Source organism: Xiphophorus hellerii, chromosome 3, assembly GCF_003331165.1.
Source record: "Xiphophorus hellerii strain 12219 chromosome 3, Xiphophorus_hellerii-4.1, whole genome shotgun sequence".
In the NCBI taxonomy this organism is placed as follows: domain Eukaryota; kingdom Metazoa; phylum Chordata; class Actinopteri; order Cyprinodontiformes; family Poeciliidae; genus Xiphophorus; species Xiphophorus hellerii.
In genome coordinates this window covers 5,744,301-5,755,516 of record NC_045674.1, presented here as the reverse complement: position 1 = coordinate 5,755,516, position 11,216 = coordinate 5,744,301, and the positions used below count along the sequence as shown (strand labels likewise).

Genomic DNA, 11,216 nt, shown 5'->3' with positions numbered 1-11,216 from the left:
ATTCAATGGGTTTTCTTTATTTTCATGACTATTTATAAGGCATTAAATCCCACTTATTAACCTGACAGGGCACACCTATGAAGTGAAAACCATTTCAGGTGACTACCTCTTGAAGCTCATCAAGAAAATGCAGAGTGTGTGCAAAGCAGTAATCACAGCAAAAGGTTGCTACTTTGAAGAAACTAGAATATAAGGCCTATTTTCAGTTGTTTTACACTTTTTTGTTTAGTGCATATTTCCACATGTGTTATTCATAGTTTTGATGCCTTCAGTATGAATCTACAATGTCAATAGTCATGAAAATAAAGGAAACTCATTGAATTAAAAAGTGTGACCAAACTTTTGGTCTGTACTGTATATATATATATATATATATATATATATATATATATATATATATATATATATATATATATATATATATATATATATACACACATATATATATTTGTCACTTAAACTTCTCTTCATCTGCAGGGATAAATCACATAATTCCCTGACAGAGCAGTATGTAGGGTGTCTGGATGAACATGTGTTGGTGGTGTGGAAGCTGCTGTTGTTGCTTATTTCCTTTCAAATTTTAGCCGCAGATTTACAGCCACTGTACCGAACAGATTGGAGCGTCGTGTCAGAGATATACGGCGACGGCAGTCAGTTAATGTTTACGGCTCGGTTACAGGAAGAGGCCTTCTGTCTTTTTCAGGGAATGACACGGAGAATACTTCAGGGAAAAAGCTCCACTAATGTCACCTCCATTCGGTTGAACTTCACTTTTTCTTTTTTTTATCAGTTTGCAGGAAAATTAAAAAGTTAATCTAAGGAATTAAATTAAAAATGTATCATAAGATGAAGTTGTCAGAAATCTATGATACAACAATGTGTCCTCAGATTATTTTTTGCTGTTTTAATGATGTAATCCAACACATTTGCTGCTCTTAGGTGGTCATCTTTTAAGCCTGTAATGGTCACAGACAGAGAGTGTGAGATCACCATCTATTATGGGGGGAGATGGAGTTGCCTGGTCCCCTCCGTCTCCAGCTTTAAAGGCTGCGTAGACGTGTGTGATGCTGTGCAGGGACCGCCGCGCCAAGGCAGACCACACCTCAAACAGCTTTGGGTCGCTGCTCTAAAACCTTCATTTAGATCTGGCCCTGGCTCAGCCACCAAAAAAACCCCCCAAAAGTGGCATCTACTTTGGTGTGTCGCAGCGCTATAGGCCCCGTTTCCTCAAAGTCTAAATCTGTGGACGCCGTCTTAGCGCTCCGGAGGTGCCAGGCAGGGACCAGCTCCAGACTTTTTAACAAACTGGGTTATTAGCGATTCCCATTTGTTCTGTGAGATCCAACCCACCAACAAAAACCAGCCTTGCTCACCAGCGTTTCTACTCCACACTACAACACATACAGCAACTCTGTCAAAGAGCTCTCTGCCATATTGCATCAATCCAGCGTCCCAGTGAAAGTCCAGCTTCAGCATGTTGTTCCAATAAGGCAAATCACTCAGAAGAGTGAAGTCAACCTTTTATGATTTAACGGCTTCCTTCTCTCTTTTGGTTTCTGGGGATTTTTTGGATGATTCCCAAGGAATTTGTTCCACTGAGTTAGCATGAGGGTGACCGGCCTGTTTTTTGACTAATGATAAGTCAATGTGGCGAGACTGGGGAATCTCATTAACACTTAATTCCAACTCTGTGCCAATAGTTTCATTGCTAGTCGACATTATTATGCGGCTGATCTGCGACAGTTGTGTTTGTCTCCTAGAAATTACATTTAAACTTAACGCATGAAACTACTTTGATCCAGTTTTTCAGCTTTATTAAGATACAACGGTGTCAACACAAGCAGTGACCAATAAAAGATTGATAATATTTAATAGAGGTAAATAAATCAGAGGCGACTCGACACCAAAAATGTTTAATCAAATTGTTTTAGTTTTTCATCTAACAATATTTATTTGTTTTGCATGTTAAACTGAACGGTAAAACATGAAAAATTATTTGTTGATGAATTTTAAATACCTAAAAGATGGTTAAATGTGCATTTGTTAATTTAGACAGTGCAGTGTTAAAGACTAACTTTATTTGATTTATTTGATGAGAAAATATATAAATCATTGATTAGAGCCTTGACTTGGAGTTTCCCTCTAAACATTGAAATTGGAAACATTACGGACATTTCTCACATAAAGACAGATATGCAGAGTGATAGAACAAACTTAGATGCACTGACTCTTTCAGGAGACATTATGGTCAATTTAAGCCTGTAAACATTTGTATGTCCTCTCAATTGTCAGTGCTATTATGCATCTTATTAGGAGGCTTTTATATTTGTTAAAAAATTATAATTTGAGGCATATCAAGAGCAACTTACTCTTTAGATTCACAGATGACGGAGCCGCATCAATATCAGTGGCCTGCAGAGAGATTTGGCAGACTGGTGCAAGCAGAACGATCTGATCTTAAATACAAAGAAGAAGAAGGACATGATGTTAAATTTCAGGAAAAGAGCAGAAATGGTAAGCAAGTGGAAAAAATGAGCAGCTTTAAACATCTCGTTAGATGACCTCACCTTGAGCCTCAACACTGTACACCAGAAAATCAGGTCCAGTAGTTTCCAGATTCCCTCCATCTCTGGGTACATTCACACCAGCCCGGTTTAGACCGCTTCAACCGAACGCTGGCTCATTTTCCTGGAAAGTCCAGTAATTGAACTCTTGTCCGCCTAAAAACGTAGGTCTCCGCTTGGTTGAAACGAAGTCTGGAGTGGTTTGAACGCGCATGTGAACGCCAAGTGGACCAGGAAGCGAACTACAGCGCAGTGTATTCTGGTTAAATACAACCAAAACAAATATGCGAGTTTTGCACCAGCGGGAGAAATTGGTCATGGTCTTCTAAAAAAAAAGAGAGAAATCCAACAACCGTTAAATCTGACGCTACCCCATTTTTGTTTACTTTTTGCGAAGGAGGAAGTTGTGCTCATGTCTTCTTCAGGGGTTTTAATTTAATTTCCTTCAGGTGGTTCTTGGTGCAGCGCCACCACAGGCGGGAAGGGGAACAGGTGTTTGACGGTGCAGTGTGAAGGCGAAACTTACCAGCTGAAAATGTAACAAATAGTTAAATTTTGGTCTCCATAGTCTCTTACAGAGAGTAACTAAAGCGGTAGAAGAGAATCAGATCCCATGATAGTCGATCTATTAGGAAGAATACAGACTCACAGGAACAACTTGTTTCCTCTTGCTGTGGATGGGCTGTTAAAACTTTCACTCTGAATGTTGATAGGTACAAAATAGAAAGAAATGTTATCTTAAAATATGTGTAATACTGTATACTATTTATTTATAGAGTGTCTATGGATGTATTCTATATAGACATTGTCTTTTCTTTATACTCTATATTAGGAGGCTGCAAGCTTTACAAGCCAAAGAGCAATTTTGTGCTCAAACAAGTTAATAAGACAAACGTAGAGTCATAAGATATTGTATCTTTTCTGATAAATAGTACATCCTTATCATTTTCAAAGTGCAACTACTTTATTTCTATTCTTAGTTTTATAAAGAAAACATAGAACCTTTTCAAAAAGATGCTGATTTTGATATTTACACATTGTTTCCAGCCTACTAACAAAAATAGATGTAAATAAAAACAACTGGTGCTTTTACTGTCATTCTGTTGTGAACATCAAGTATAATTATTCTTAAAAAATAAGAAAAAAATAAGAGCCTATTAGCTAAAATTAGAATTTGTTATATCAGTTGTTTTGTGCTGCTGGTCCAACAACAGATAAAACAACTACATAGCAACAATAATAAAAGAGAAAAATGTAAATGTTTTGACCACTGACTTAAAGTGTAAAAACAAACCCTCAAATTTTTGAGTATTACCTTCTTGATATATTAATAAATGAGATGAGGTGAAATATGTTGTGGTCAAATTATATTAGAACTGCTTGAAATTAAATGTTTATTGTAAAATTTCTTAGAAATAAACAAACTAATCATTGCAAATTGACTTAAATTAGACTTTTCTTTAATAATACTTGTACATAGTTACTATCAACGTGTAACTTTATAGATTTAACTATAGCTTGGTGTCTTCCATTGTGTTTATTGCATTCTCAAAACAATATTTTACCAACTGGTAACCGTTTTGATTATTTATTTGTTGCTATGCTTTTTGGGGATGAACGTTTTGAGATTAAATGTTTCAACAAACCACTACAAAATAAATTAGCTCATGCATCTTGAGTAATTCTTCCTGTTTTGGTCTAATTACTGCGTTATATTACACCGTCTATTAATTATTGATTTAACTTAATTAGCCAACTGGAGAAAAAGATAATTAAACACATGCACAGTGCCTGAATTAAGCATAATATTTTTCGGTTTATCTCATGCATGTGTTCACTTCCTTCAGGTACTCACATGTTTAAGCAGCTGTGAATGTTGTTGTTTTGTTTTTGTTTTATTGTTTGTTTTATTTTTTGGTGTTGCAGTAGTTGCAGGTGCAAACCCCAGAGATCCCTCAAACCTGAACGTGCCAATGCTGTGACCTGAAGACCTAAATGTGTTGCAGCCACCTCGGTTCAAAGGTCAGTGAGCAGCAGAAGAACAGCGACCTCCAGTGGCCGCCCATGACATTGATCTGCACATCTGTGCCTTTTGTTATTGTCCTGTTGAAATATGCACTTAGTAATATAATAGATTGCTATTTTCTTGAAAAACATTCAGAATGTAATCAATTGAAAAAGATAAAACCCAAACTATTTGATGTAAAGTAGTATACTTCATTTAATGACTATAAAAATCATTAAATGAACACTTCATACAAACATTTTAGTTTCCCCACATTAATTTTTTTACTTTGTGTAATTTAATTTGGAAAAAAGTACAGCACTTTGTGTCTATGGAAAATACACTTTTCTAACTTAATTACTGAAGGAGTTTTATTTATCCAATATTTGGAAAGTATAAAACTTTTTTTTTGAAGAACATTTAAATATGAAACATCAATACTTGCTGTAGTACAAACTAAGTTGGTCAGGGCCACTAATTTAAAAAGGCTTTATGTTTGCTTTATTTAATATGATTTTTAACGTTTTAATCCTTTTGCCATTTTTTTCTAGCAATTGTAAATTGCATAGTTTATTGTCCTATATCAGTCATTGTACTTTAATAACCTTTAAGCTAAGAATTCAAGCAATTAAAAGTCATTTTATGTTTAATTTTATACATTTAGGGAAAGGTTCGGTTTAAAAGTTTAAGATTGGATACAACATACTAACGATTTTCATGGTTACATGTCTTTAATGATTCAATAAACCAATTCCTATACTAATGAATCATTATCCTGATGAAGTTAAGAATGTGTGATAAAGTTTGTCACTTAGAAGTGTAAACCGGAGCGTCACCAGCCTAATAGTTAATAATTATTCCAAAGGTGGTAAAAGAAAAGAAACTTAAATCTGTAAACAAACATCAAACCTGCTTCTGTTTTTCCTGTTTCTTTTATATATGAATCCAGTTGTAAAGATTGAAGCCTCTCAACATTGGATTGTATGATAAAATGTTGTATGATCAAACAGATCTAAATAAAGAATGGTTTGTTAGTGGTTAAACTTGGTGTCTAGCTAAATCTGTGGCAGTGTGGCACAGTCTGTAACCTTTTCTCCAACCTGACCAACCAAATCTAAATGTTCTGTCATCATTTGCATGTCAAACATAAGACTAACAGGGATAAACACTGCAGAAGGCTTGGTGAGCAGTGAAGAGTGAGAGGCTGTTTAGCCATAATTTGTACCGCTGACTTTATATAAGATTTGTAAGCAAAAGAAATACAAAGCAAAAACAGATAAAAGTACAGAAACATGTTTCTAAGAAGAAACAACTCAAAGTTTCTGATCCTTATAATCAGTAAAATCTGTAATTTAATTAAGATTAATTTTATTTTCCTGGTATGAAACTGATTCAGGTTCTGAATTAGTGAATTTCAGAGATGCAACGCAGAATGAAATTATGAAGCATATTAGATCACAAGCAGAAACACAATAAAGGATAACAGAATAAAAAAGAATGAGATCAAAAAAGGGAGGGAGTAAAATATAATTGCAAATATTTGCAAGTGGTGAAAGAAATGTAAAAGCAATAATGTCCCCAAAACAATCAAAAACAGATCGATAAATATAAACCTTTTTTAATTTAGTAGTATCTTCATGTTTTTTTTTTCCAATTTCTACTCTTCAAAAATGGGAAAGACAAATAAACATACCACTAAATCCACATATGTGTGGAAACAGTCAGAAAACAGCTATAAGATTGAAATTGAACAATTTCAACCAATCAAAGTATTTCTTAGAAATTGCCTGGATGAAAACAACTATAGTGGTGAGATAAAAAGATAAGAGGAAATAGTTTTCAGATGAAGAATGTGTTTTTATCTGAGTCTTCCAACAAAAATCTAGAGTAAAATTATTTTTGTAGAAATGTAGAAATATTACATATATACACAACCGAAGCAAGTACATTTGCATGCTTAAGTTAGGAATTAGGAAACAAAATTCTATATTTATTTTATTATCTTTTTTTCTTTTGCCCTACAGTTCAGTTTTGTAATTTCTGGTGCAGTATTTTAATATTCTGGTTGTGATTGGTTGTCTTCCATCCAAGCAGCGCCATATTAGCCAGGAATACTTTGATTAGACAAAAACAATGGGTCTGTGATTGGCTGGTGTTGTAGTTCATTTACATACACTTTGTTAATTTGAGGCAGACAGAAGCTCCAGTGGAAACACAGAAAGAACAGCAAGCATTTTTTTTTGAGTTAAGCTTGTGCCAAACAAATACTGAGTGAGTGAGTATGAGTTTTAAACACAGCACTAATTATTGTTCACTCACATCGATCTCACTGCGCATTCAGGTTGGAGGCTCTTTTTTTCAGAGACAAATAGTCAAGGTGGGTCTGACTTAAAGGAAATGATGAACATAAGGAAAAACATTTTCATGCCCACAGGGCATGATGGATTCTTTGGAAGATCAGGATGTTTTATGTACTTTTAGCAAGATAAAGATTCAAAATACTTGATGAAAGAGGACTAGAAAAATGTCTCAAAAAATGATAAAGTCACCTTGGAGTTTGGTATCTTATTGGCATCAATAAATGTGACACTGGTGCTTTTGAGATGTAAATATAGATATAAATATAGAGAGATATGCAAGTTGTATTTTTTCTCAATAGCTTAAATGAAAAGTTTTTATAATTCCACTTCAGCAATAAAAATGTAATTTATTTTAGGGCTATAAACCACTGGTGTCAAATTCAAGACCCGCTGGCCAAATTTTGCCCACCGTAGCTATTTATATGGCCCTCATGACTCTAGAGAGCCACATAACTTCAGGATAAAAGATTTGTTTTAAAATATTATTTTATCAATAAAATAAAATCAGCTTTTATTTGTACCATGCAAAATTCCAATAATGTGAAAAGATGTTAAATTTTACTCAACAACTGGAGAAAAGGCTGTACTATTTTTAAGAATTTAATAGAATGTTTTATTAATTTGCCACAACTGGCACATTAAGGACACTGATGATGTTGATATGGTCTGAAATGAAAATCAGTTTAAAAACATCCCCACCTGGAACGGCGGGACGTGTAGAGGGCTGCAAATATTTGAGAAACATTTTAGTATTTATAGCTGGCTTTGTGTGTTGAATCCACTTTTCTGAACATTGGAGGAAAAGTATGCAATTGATATTTTAAGTTAAATGGGGAAAATTACATTCATTTTATGTCCCATTTCTTTTGATTCAAGTAATGTGTTTTAATGCAATGTTAGAATTAGCTGAATTCTGCTACATGTTCAGCCCGTCTGACTTCTCATTATGTTCACATATAAAAGGTAATATTAAGGATGTGCCAGTGGGGGAATAAAAGGTTTTAGTCACTTTGAACATTTGTTTTATGACCATAAAGAGAAACAAACTGCTTTTCCAGTGCCGGCTCTGTTCCCCTCTCTGATGGAGCTAAAATTCCTCACTCCCACTCTTTTACATCACAGATTGTTTTCCACTGAAGGCATGTTTGAAAACTCTGAATCGTGTGCTTGACATTTATCTGTCTGTAAATAAATAGCGTGTCTCAGCAGCAGTTATGAAGTCATTGGTTATTGCTGCTCAGTGTCAGTCAAATTTAGATCTTGCCTAACAGAAACCCGGTGACCTCTGCATATTTTGCACTCGAAGGGGTCACGGTTCGGGCCTCCGGGGAGCTGTTCTGCTCTCCATCTCCTCTCACGCTGGGGAGTGGAGTTCCCAAGCATTTCCCCTGACTGTGGCTCAGAACAATCCCACGTCGGCGCCCAATCAGGAGAGCGGAGCAGCTCGTTTCATCAATGTGGACATGACGCATGGCCAGGACAATAGGAGGATACGAAGGCATGCCGTAACGCGCAAACGCAGCCAGTTGTTTTACTGTGTAGTGGCAATTTCCTGAATTTTATGGTGTAACACTTTAAAACCTCTGAAGTCATCAAGTGTTTTGTCATATTGAGTATGATATAAAAAAGGAAGTCTGATAATAAAGCTGTAAAAACTAGCTGCCTGTGGGTTATTTCCATGTAGAGTCACGCTACAAACGGACCGGAGTCGAGTCTTTCCGCCTGTGTCGTGACATCTGCTGAAACCATAGCCCTGTTTTCAGCAGGACCCCGTCCCGTCCTGTTTGCAGTTGCCGTGGCTACGGGGCAGCCCACAGGAGGCAGAGCAGGGTTTGGTCCAAAGCTCGCTGGGACCGGAGAGGAGGCGGCGGTTTGGATGGGATGGACTGCGCTGAGTTCCAGGGCTTTCCAGAACCTCCCTGGGGTTTCATTAAAACAAAAGGAGGAGGCGGCGGAGGAGGAAGGTCTTCCTGCTGGAGTTAGAGGTCCACATGCTGCAGAAACAACATGTGTTTCACAACACAAGATCAAATTAAGCCGTTCTTTCCAAGCAGACAATCAAAATCCATCAAACTGACATTAGATAGTATGTTAGGCTACTGATGAACTTGGGGAAACGACTGCAACACTTTTTAAAGTATCTGCAGACAAATCAGACCTCAGAGTTGCATAAAGCATCACTTCTTTATTTTTTTTATACATCTCCATGGTTCTTGATGAGATTTTTAAAGTTTAGTAAAACTTGAGACTGATCATTGATTTACAAAAAAGGATTTACTTTTATTCCAAAGGAAATAAACTGTAGATTATGCAACAACCTGACATTAACTAACTAAAAGAAAAAGCTGTAAATAAATTGAAGTACTCCCTGAGTCCTGATCTCAGAGACGTGACTCCGTAGAGAAGAGATGAAGACAAAAAACCTGCAAGTTGAATTTGTAGAAATTGCTTACTATATTTAACTTTAGAGTTAAAGTATTTGGATTTACTAGAAATACTGTGTATGAGCTGAAAATATTGACTTTTCCACATGAATTATTCCAAACTAAAACAGTTTTTATTGTGTTAAAATAAAGCACTTTCAGCTGATTGTTTCCCCTTTATTTCTCTACAAACTTCTACATCTTTTAACAGAATAGTGGGGTTTCCTGTCCAAAAACAAGCATTTAGGAAAACTAGCTTATTATTTTAAAAAAGTTAGACTAATGTGTTGAAATCAATCAGGCAGCTACCAGAATCCTAACCAACACCAGGAACATTAATATTACACCAGCTCTTTAATCACTGCTATTTGTCCAAGGATATAATTTCAAATCTCATTCATGGCCTATAAAGCTTTATTTAGCTTAACACCTTTCAGAGTTACTGGTCAGGTATGAACCATGTGGATCCCTCAGGTCATTAGAAACCTCATCGCTCTTTGTTCCCAAAATAAAACCTAAACAAGGACAATCAGCTTTTAGTTTCTGTTCTTCAGCTATTGAATCTGTAACCTTAGGAGAACAGAAACTCCTCAATCTTTTTAATCAGGACTGAAAACATTAATGCTTGCCTTATCTTATATATTTATTTGCTAAAAGGGGACATAATAATTTTTTTTACTTCTATTTGGGTCTCAACTGCTTCTGAAAATAACACAAGTGCTTAAAAAAAATCCACCCAGCCGTTTTTGGGCAGTACTTTAATGTTTTTGGTGTCTGAAAACGGTCCATTTCAAAAACCTCCTGATTGTTTACTTACATTAAACTGGCACTACGCTGTTACCTAGCAACCAAAGGAGCCAAGCCTCATTGCCTAGCAACGCAGCCTTTTTCACAGTAAACGTTGAGTGGGGGGCGTGGCCAGCAGCAGCTTATTTGGATTTAAAGTGACAAGACGCCCCAAAAAGGTTCATTCTGAAAATAACTCAACATAGTCATAACTGAAATGAGTAAAATCTAATTTTCTAAAAATTATTTTGTGCAAAAAATTTTATGTTTTTTATGACCTTCTGAAGACCACCTTCACATATTGTACAAAACTGCATGTTTTATTTTCCTTTTATATGAACATGTTTTTATGCTTTTATTTGATGCTCCCACCGTTCGTTTTCAACCAGCAGCTCCCGGAGAAGAAAGGCTGCCGTACTCCAGGCATCGCGCCAGTCATTTTAAGGATGCTTATTGGTCCCCCAAAAACAATGAAAACTCGGGCATTATCATCAATCAATAAAATCCCCACGGGGCGAACTTGAAAATTGGACGTTATGCCTCTAACACTTAGCATTTGTAAACAAATTTGAGGCGTAAGTCAGAGCGCCACATAACGCAAATAATGTTCTGGCCGGAACACGGTGCGCTAAAATTAAATTAACGAAGGTTCGAGGAAGGTAAATTTTCCTCTAGGAATTTTAATAATCGAGGTACTCGAGTCTTTCGAGAAATCGATTAAGCTCTAGGTTCTTTGTTTGTCCTGTAAAGCATTCTTGCTTGTGCTGTTATGAATAAACTTGGCTTGTGAATTACAATTATGCACTGCATTAAAATGGGCTATGTTTTTATGTCATTAAATATTAGAGGAAAAGGTTTTACATTGGTAACTAGCGCAGATTTGCAACTATTGCAACTCGCAAATAATATACTGCTGTATTTTCCAGACATGAAATGTTTCCTTTTGTGAGAAATGATTGGAAATGAAGATATGTAGGAGAGACCAACATGTTTAGGAAAGACAATATGAGGAAGAATAGAAAACAGAGGCAAACATTTGGAGTCGGACGGCTGCATCATAGCATTTTGTCTTCCAGTA

At 35.9% G+C, this 11,216-nt stretch overlaps 1 long non-coding RNA gene across 1 annotated transcript; it reads left to right on the top strand.

Annotated features, from left to right (window-relative positions):
• The first annotated feature begins 419 nt into the window (after window positions 1-419).
• LOC116714846 (uncharacterized) lies at window positions 420-8,587 on the top strand. The gene is made up of 2 exons (XR_004338138.1): window positions 420-4,586; window positions 8,236-8,587. It is a non-coding gene; the product is annotated as an uncharacterized LOC116714846 (long non-coding RNA).
• Window positions 8,588-11,216: the final 2,629 nt, after the last annotated feature.